We start from the raw sequence: 9,071 nt of genomic DNA, 5'->3' as shown, positions 1-9,071 counted from the left end.
AACACCTTCTGCTATCTCCTGCAGCCCCAAGTGGCTCCTGTGGCTCCCCAGCACTAGATGGCAGAAAGAATTTGTCATCTAGCATTATGCTGAGAGCCCGTGCTCTGGGGCCAGAAAATCTGGTTTCAAATCCTGGGCTCTACCCCTTCCTCTACCTATGCCCTTGGACAAGTTGTTTCTCTTCTCTGAATCCCATCTATAGAACAGGGATAATAACAGTAATACCTACTTAATAATATAACAGCTAGCAGTTATTGAACACTTAGTATGTGCTAAGTATGGCTCTAAATTTTTTGTACGTATTATCTGAATCCTCCCAACACCCTATGAGGCAGGCACTACCATTATTATCTCCATTTTACAGATGAGGACACTGAGGGACAAATAAGTCCTGCCCGTTGCTATACTTAACCTGAAGTCCCTTTCCAGCACTTCTCCTGCACTCCTCCATGCCCCAGGGAACCCAATTTTATCCTAAGATCAGCCTACTTTTTCCTACCTCCGGGCCTTTTTAGCACATGTAAGTTCCTATGCCCAGAATCCTCTCCAGACTCAGTAAGTGTCTCTAGGTCACACACTAAGCCAAGGCAAGCACCCCATGTTCCCTATCTGTCAGCCTCCTCTGCTCTGCAGTCCATCAAAAAAAAAAAAAAGAATCATCTCTAGAGAGAGGGAAGAGGCTGTTTCAAGCCTTGGGGAAATATTCTTAAGGAGTCTTCATTGATTTGAGGGTCCCAATGAAGGGTGCATTGGAGGATTCTGAAGTCACACCTGGAAAAGGAAGAGCACTAGGAAACCTGACTCCAGGAGAACACTGTCTTCAACGTGCCTCTAGGCACCACTGTCAGGGCCATGGTCCTTCCCCCTTGGAACTCAGATGGTGATTTCCAGCACAGCCTTCAAAGGCTAGAAAATTCAGAGAGAGGAGCTCAGAGAAAGATGGCTCATTTTTTATCCTAGCTGTTACTTGTGCTCCCACAGGGGCAGAGAAGGGATGCGGATGGAGAAGATGAGGCAATGCGTGCTAGGACAAAGGGGGAAGAAGTGGGACCAAAGAGAGGCCCATCCCCTGGACCACGGGGTCAGCTTCTAATTCATGCGGACACCTGCCTTATTCTGGTTATAGGCTAGTGTGAGTCTGGGTTTGGCCTGGATACTTTAAGAAAACTTCTAGTTTTGGACAGAATCTTTGATTCTGTCTGCAGTGTGTAATACATTACTGGAAGCATCAGGTTGTCTTGGCACGCCCTGAATGAGGCAACAGGAAGCCTGATTTCTACTCCTGACTGCCTCTGACCTGCCAAGTAACCCTGAGCAAGTGATGGCCTCTCTATGAGCTTTAGTTTTCCTTCCTGTAAGTCAAAGCAATCTCCGGCATAACTGAGACTTTTTACCCATTGACTAGCCACCCCCAATTTCCCTCTCCCCTAGTGCCTGGCAAACACCATTCTGCTCTCTGCTCCTATAAATCTGACTGTTTTAGGTTTTTCATACTGGTGGGATCATGCGGCATTTGTCCTTCTGTGACTGCCTTACTTCACTGAGCATAATGTCCTCCACGTTCATCCATGTGACAAGATGCTCTTCCTTTCAAAGGCTAAATAACACTCTACTATATGTATACACCACATTTTATTTATCCACTTATCCATCAATGGACATTAAGAAGGCAGCTCTCTTAAGTGTTCTTACCACAACAAAAGACAAAATAAAACAAAGTGATCTGCAAATGCCTGTATTAGCTCTCTCACCTTCCAGAATCCCCAAGTGACCGTGATTGTGAATGGCAAGCCCGGACTGTTTGACAACAGGAAAAGGCCAGTGTGGGGCTTGCATGGCGAACTTTCAGCACCAGGGTTATATGCTAGGTGTACACAGTGACTGCCACGAAGTCAGGAAGGAGAAAGCGAGGTTGAGTATGACCTTGGGGCCCAAATCCTAAACAAGTGGGCGGAGGGGCACTGTGGCCGAGAGGACAATCAGCCACAGAACAAGCTCTCTCAGTGCCAGGGCATTCTCACTGTCCCCATATCCGGCCCTTTGGCTCCTGACAGCTCCCAAGCCCTCCAGGACCTGGAACAAGTTGTGTGAGACATGTGGGTACACAGACACCTCCCGAACCTTTGAGCCCCTATCCTTTCCTATCCCTTGTGCTCTGAGAGTTTGCCTCCCTCATCCTCCTCCACTCATGCTGCCTTGAAGTATCTCTGTGTGTGACTGTACTGAACACTGCACTCTCTGCATGGTTACTGGGCAGCCGGTGAGAAGCAGGGCTGGAGCGTAGCTTGGCCCCTCACTATGCCAAGTAAACCACACAGAACCAAGTAAGTGTTTTCATTTTATTAAACTGTCTTGCATTTAAGTTTGTTTTCCTTACTTAAATGCAGGAGCTGAGTCTAATGTATTCATTTCTTTATTAGTTTGTTCTAAGCTATTCACGGAATACTATTTTATGTGCCAGGCAGTAAGGACACAACTGTGAATAAGTCAGGCAAGGTCCCTGTCCTCAGGGAGCTATTCTGACAGGGAGAGGCAAGTAATATGCAGAAAAATAAAGAATACAATCACAGTTTGAGGTAAGTACGAAGAAGAAAATAAACAGAAATCCCATTGCCAGACACAGCAGGTGAGCAGGGTAGGCCCTCTTAAGGAGGTGACATTAACTTAAGACCTATAGCCAACTGTGTAAAAGGCAGGAATAGTGTTTCAAGTAGAGAAGACAGACCTAAAAAAAAAAAAGAACAGATAGAACTCATTTTTATATCCTTCACGATAACTGCAAAAGGTCTACACATTTGTTTATCCTTCACGATAACTGCAAAAGGTATACACATTTGTTGAATTTCATTTGATCCATGATTAACACAGGGCAACAGAAGATGAAAGAGGAGAAGCAGGTCGGAGGTGGGGTGGGAAGATAACGAGTTCAGTTTGGGATGTGTGGTGTTCAAAGTGTCTGCAGGGCTCCTGAGAAGGGCCTAATAGGGCAGCTGGAAGCTAGAGTGTGGGGCTGCACAGCAGGGTCAGGCCAGAGAGTCACCTCTGGGAATGCCGTCTAAGTAGGGCTGGCCACTGCCCTGGAATGGGCTGACTGCAATGGACACAAAATGAGAGGCAGGGCCAGAGCTCAGGCCTTGGAAAATAAATGTCTCATGTGGCGGCATAGGGAGAGAACCAGGAGAGGATAGAGTCTGAGAAGCCAAAGGAAGAGGGAAGGCCATTGAGCTGAGTAAGACGGGGTCTGAGGTGGACAGTATGGAGAGGGCCTGGTTTGTGGAGGTCAGGGGAGGTCATACGGAACAAATGACAACAATGAAGAAGGAGAAGCATGGGGAAGGTCTGAATATGTTTGTGGGCTGAGGGAAGTCCTACAGAATTTCTTCCACCCACCTCCTTCTTCTTTGCTCCAGCCACACTGACCAAGTTTTCTAGCTCAAGAAGGTCATTCCCACCAGCCCACCTTTGCACAACTGTTCTCTGTCAGGAACATTCTGTTCCTAGATCTTCCCATTGCTTTCTCCCTCACACTATACAGCTCCCTGCTCAGAGGTTTCCGCTTCATCAAGAAGGCATTCCCTTAGAAATTAGAGTCCTCATACATTGCTGGTGGGAGTGCAGCTGCTATGGAAATCGGTCTGGTGGCCCCTCAAAAAAATTAAACATAGAATTACCATATGATCTAGCAATTACACTTCTGGATCTATATCCAAAAGAACTGAAAGCCGGGTCTCAAAGAGGTATCTGTACACACATGTTCATAGCAGCATTATTCACAATAGCCAAGATGGGGAAGCAATTCAAGTGTCCATCAACCTATAAATGGATAAGCAAAATGTTGTCTATACATACAGTGCAATATTATTCAGCCTTAAAAAGGAAAAAAAATTCTGCCCAGCCGGTGTGTCTCAGTGGTTGAGTGTCGACCTATGAACCAGGAGGTCAAAGTTTGATTCCTGGTCAGGGCACATGCCTGGGTTGTGGGCTTGATCCCCAGTGTGAGGTGTCCAGGAAGCAGCCGATCAATGATTCTCTCTCATCATTGATGTTTCTATCTCTCTCTCTCTCTCTTCATCTCTAAAATCAATAAAAATATATATTTTTAAAATTTTTAAAAAAGGAAAAAAATTCTGACATATGCTATACTATAGATCAGCGGTTCTCAACCTGTGGGTCGCGACCCCTTTGGTGGTCGAACGACCCTTTCACAGGGGCCGCCTAAGACCATCTTGCATATCAGATATTTACATTATGATTCATAACAGTAGCAACATTACAGTTATGAAGTAGCAACAAAAATAATTTTATGGTTGGGTCACAACATGAGGAACTATATTTAAAGGGCCAGAAGGTTGAGAACCACTGCTAGAGATGAACCTTGAGGACATTATGGAAAGTGAAATAAGTCAATCACAAAGGACAAATACTGTATTATTCCACTTGTATGAGGTCCCTAGAGCGGTGAGACAGAAAGTAGAAAGGTGATCGGCAAGGACTGGGTGGGGGTGGGGGGAGGAATGAGGAGTTAATGTTTATTGGGCACAGAGTTTCAGTTTGGGAAGATGAAAAAGTTCTGGAGACAGATGGTGCTGACAGTAGCACAAGTGTGAATGTACTTAATGCCACTGAACTATACACTTAAAAATGGTTATGATGGTGGATATTACATTATGTGTATTTTAACATAATTTTTTAAATGGGGGGAATGGCCTACTCTAACCTCCCTAACTTTCCCCCCATCCTCACCCCTGGTGCTCTGTCCTCCACCATCATGATGTGTTTTGTTTGTCTGGTTACAGCACTTTCACCACCTGTGCCACCTCAGGAGTTTCTGGCTGACCGTTCCTCTTGTTTAGAATGTAAATGCCACCAGGACAGGGAGGTGCCTAGCCTGACTTGTGGCTGCTGTATGCTGAGCCCATAGAAGGGTGCCTGGCACATATTAGGTACTCAGTGAGTACTTAGTAAATAAATAAATTTCTGTTGAAGAGGAGGGACAGGGAGAAACCGAGTGAGGATACAGAGAGAAGAGTTGCAGATGGGAGGGAATTCATGTTGGAAAGGGGACGAGGCTGTTGTCTGGGAAGGAGAGCAGGCTGCAGCCTGAGGAAGCTGATGCAAGTCTAGAACAGCCTCCCCGGGACCAGGGGAAGTAGCCTTTGCAGCGGGGCCAATGTGCAGGACCTCACAGGTGGGTTCCGAGGCCTGTGTCATGGAGAAAGCACATGGGGACACTTAACCCAGGCTGGAGACTGGCCCATGGAAATAACCAGGGCTCATGGGGACCCTTTAACTTAGGCAGACGGTCAGGGTGAGGCCAAAGGTACAAGGCCTAGGGGCGTGAGATCTGCAAGGAGGCCTGGGCTAGGCTGACTAACCTCGGGTGCAGCCAGGGAGGAGAAGACTTGCATAAATGGGGAGCCACGGAGGGCGTGATGGCAGGAGAGTCTGCTCCAGAGGCAGGCCACTAACTTCCGCCTGGGGTCAGGGCTGGACCTGTCAGGGAAACTCAGTGACGAGGGGTCTTGGGCTAGGGAGGGGCGGCCAACCCCTGGGCTGGTCTCGGGGGAGCTGGTATTTCGCTTGAAAAGTACCCATTAGTCTGAGAACTGGGCTCACTGTCAGGGAGGAGCAACAGGCCAGCCAGCCTTTGAATGTCTCCTTTCACAGCTAGATCTATTTTTAAGTCCTTCTCATTTTTCCGTTTTTGCCCCCTCCTTCCTCCTTCCTTCAACCCACACCCTTTGTATGTCTAGGAGTGGGAGAGAGAGGTCCCATGTGGGTGGACTAGCTGGGTTCAGCTTCCTACCCTGCTCCAACAACCTGACTTGGTCACCCCAAAACATCTAGGAAGGTGGGGCTCACCACCCTTTATTTTTACATAAACCATATCAAACGGTAAGAAGGGTGAGACTCACCCCTCCGCTCCCCCAACCTGACTCCTTGAGGCAGGGGGAGGGATGGGGAGCAATTCTATTGATCACTCACACCTTCTCTAGGCCTGTCCTGGAAGGTGATTGGAGATGGAAATCTGGGTCCCATTTTCCCAACGATGTGATGGAGGCACAGAGAGGAGAGGTCTTTGCCTTTTGGACAATAGAATTTTCAGACACCATGGGAGACAAAGACTCAGGAATAAATGCTCCTCCTCCCCACCTCCCACCCCACCAAGTGTCTACAGCAAAAAAGGAGCTGGGAAAGATTGCTCACTCTGGAAATCTCCCTTCACGCTTGCCCTGAGGCCCGGAAACTTGGGAGCTCTTCCACACTGAGTGCTCTGGAAGAGCCAGGAAGTGCTCTGGAACAGCCTCTTAGGGGTCAGCTTAGCGGCAGGTACAAGGACTGCTCACTGACCCACTGATTCCCTTCTAGGATCTACCCTGGAGGAAATCTTGCACGTGCATCTAAGGAGGTGTATGAGTAGTGCACTGCAATGCTGTTGGTGATGCAAGCACATGAAAAACATGGTGAAATAAACGACAGCATATCCATAAAATGGAATACTACGCAGCACTAAAAAATAATTTAGAGTCCTATATACCAATATGGGAAAATATCTAAGAATTTTGTGTACAAACCCAACCACGTTACTCCAGGTTTCTAACAGTTTTAAATAATTTATGGAAAAATAACTCCACAAACAATACTACCCATTTCCCACTCATAATAAAGTATGTAGGTGAATTCAGGAGGAAAGTTCTGGAAGGGTTCATGCCAAACTGTGTACTACAGTTACCTCTGTAAGGGCACAGGGACTGGGAAGGAGGATTCCAGGGGACTTTAACCTTCACCTGTAATGATTTCATATGCTACAGGGAGTTTCTAGTAGAGCACATCTCATGTGATGAAAACGAAACTTTTAAAGGTATTTTCGACTTTGGCACATGATGAAAACCTCACAAAGAAGGAGGAGGGGTGGTGGGACAGAGAAGCTCAGCCTCGTTTGATAGACAAGAAGGCTGGGCTCCCGAGAGTGAACTGGCCTGCCGTGAGGAATCAGGACCCGCATTTCTCCCTCTGTGCTCAGAATGACAGGATGCTCCTGTCTCGACCCGGGCTCCCTGTGTAGGCCCCACACCTGGCTGGCCACACTGGCTGCCCCCAGCGGGATGTAGCAGAGGCCCCTGACTGAGGCAGGAGCTGCCTTAGTTCCATGACTTGGCATTGTGGCCGAGTCCCACTTGAACTGAGGCAGGTTGTTTCCCACCCGAAAGCTCTGACCTTTGTGTGTCCTTTTCCTGTGTGTCAGGCATTGTTCTCCGTTTCCATAGTCGTATTTACTCTCATAACGATTCTGAAGCAGTACTGTGATTGTATTCCTGATTTTGTAGATGAGAAACTGAGGAACAGAGTGGTTAAGAAGTTGCCCAAATCACTCACCTAGCAAGAGGCAAAGCTGGGTGTGAACCTCTTGTTCTCTATGCTACCCTGCCTCTTATAAGCTTCTTATTCCTTGGGGTGTCCAAGGAGCAGCCTGGAGACCAGAAGGCTAGGATGCCGATCACCAGTGTCCAGGGCTCTAATACCTCATGTCTTCACAGGGGTCCTGGGAGGCCAGACCCTCCCTTCTCCCACTTTCCCTCTGCCTCTGCCTCAGAAACAACAGATCGTTATTATGCCCCTACCATGTGGCCGGCACTTTCCCATCTGGGTTCTTATTCAACCCATAGCCCAGCAGTTACTGTTAATGCTCCCATTTTAGAGACGGGAGGCTGAGTTGTGTGACAGAAAGCGACTGGTCAACGGTAACACAGCTGGAGGAGGAGATGAGGATGATTCCAGAAGAAGGTCTAACAGAGAATTCTGTGACTGTGGTAGGAAGCCAACACGAGGTGGGGGACCTTAGAGCACAGAAAGTCACATCAGTTCTTCAACTCTTCCAGACAGGGTACCCACATCCAATTCGGATCTCAGATTCAGACCACATTCCCAAGAACTACCAGAATTTTCCTGCTCCCAGGTCCCATGACCTCAGGGATGCCCAGAAAAGGCAAATCCATCTCTAAACAGGCACAGGCATGCTAACTCAACGTTCCCCAAAAAGCCAGTGGTTCCTTTCTGGGAAACAGGGAGGGGTGGAGAGGTAAGAGAAGGCCCCCAGGACTGCAGCAAAAAACAAACACTGGGCTTGGAGCCAGCCAGACCTGTTTTTGAATCCTGACCCCCTCAATCACTAGCAGTGTGGTCTTGACAAACCACTTAAACTCTCTGAACCTCTGTGTCCTCAACTGTAAAACAGGGATGATGGTACTGACTTTGAAACTGTTACAGGGAATAAAAGAGATAACAAATGTGGAAGCGTTTGGTGCCAGGAAAGCGCTCACTCTCTATCTAGAGGGGGAGAAGCAGGGACAAGAGTGAAAGGGGAAGGGGATGAGGGGCCAGGTGGGAAAGCCCCCTTCAGGGTTCCCCACAGCACTGGCTAGGTCACTTTATGAAAGCACTGTATGGAGAGATAAATGAAGTTTTAAAAGAAATCAAGAGTGTAAAAACAAAATGAAAGACATAACCATTTATAAAAAGCTGGGTAAGGGCCAGGCACTCCTGCTGAGTGCTTCCACATGAACAGTCTTTCATCAGTGTGACACACCTACCCTAGGATGGGGAGGAGATGACAAAGTGTGGAAGACAGACACAGGACAAGGTGCCTACAGGAGGTCTGTCAGATAGGAGGCAGTGTTCCCCTGCCTTCCCAGCTACTCCTCACAGGCAGACAGGAGAGGGGCCCAGAAGACGGAGTGGAGAGAATTTCAAGCATCTAACCCTTCCTAGCCTGTCTCCCTATAGCAGGGGTGTCCCTGTGGTCTCAATTCCTGGCTCTCATCACCCTGAGATATTTCCCTGGTAACACTGAATAGCAGCTGTGTGACACTGGTAAACAGAGAGTTCTTTACCTCTCTGTTTCTTCAAATGTCAAATATGGACAGAAATTCTCGGTTCCCAGAAAGGGAGTGTGGAAGGAATGAGATGATATCGGTGGATGGAAGTGAAACAGGGCTCACCATGAGCATCCAATAGTGAGCACATATATTGTGGATTCAAACAACTGAGGATCAAAAATATTCCCCCAAAAA

At 47.7% G+C, this 9,071-nt stretch overlaps 1 protein-coding gene across 1 annotated transcript in view; it reads right to left on the bottom strand.

The window, feature by feature from the left end:
• The window catches only part of FGD5 (FYVE, RhoGEF and PH domain containing 5), a 104,757-nt gene that overhangs the window by 56,177 nt on the left and 39,509 nt on the right, over positions 1-9,071 (bottom strand).

The sequence above is a fragment of the Myotis lucifugus genome, unplaced genomic scaffold, assembly GCF_000147115.1.
Source record: "Myotis lucifugus unplaced genomic scaffold, Myoluc2.0 scaffold_8, whole genome shotgun sequence".
Taxonomy (NCBI): domain Eukaryota; kingdom Metazoa; phylum Chordata; class Mammalia; order Chiroptera; family Vespertilionidae; genus Myotis; species Myotis lucifugus.
The sequence above is the reverse complement of the archived record's forward strand: the minus strand, read 5'-3'. Positions and strand labels throughout refer to the sequence as shown.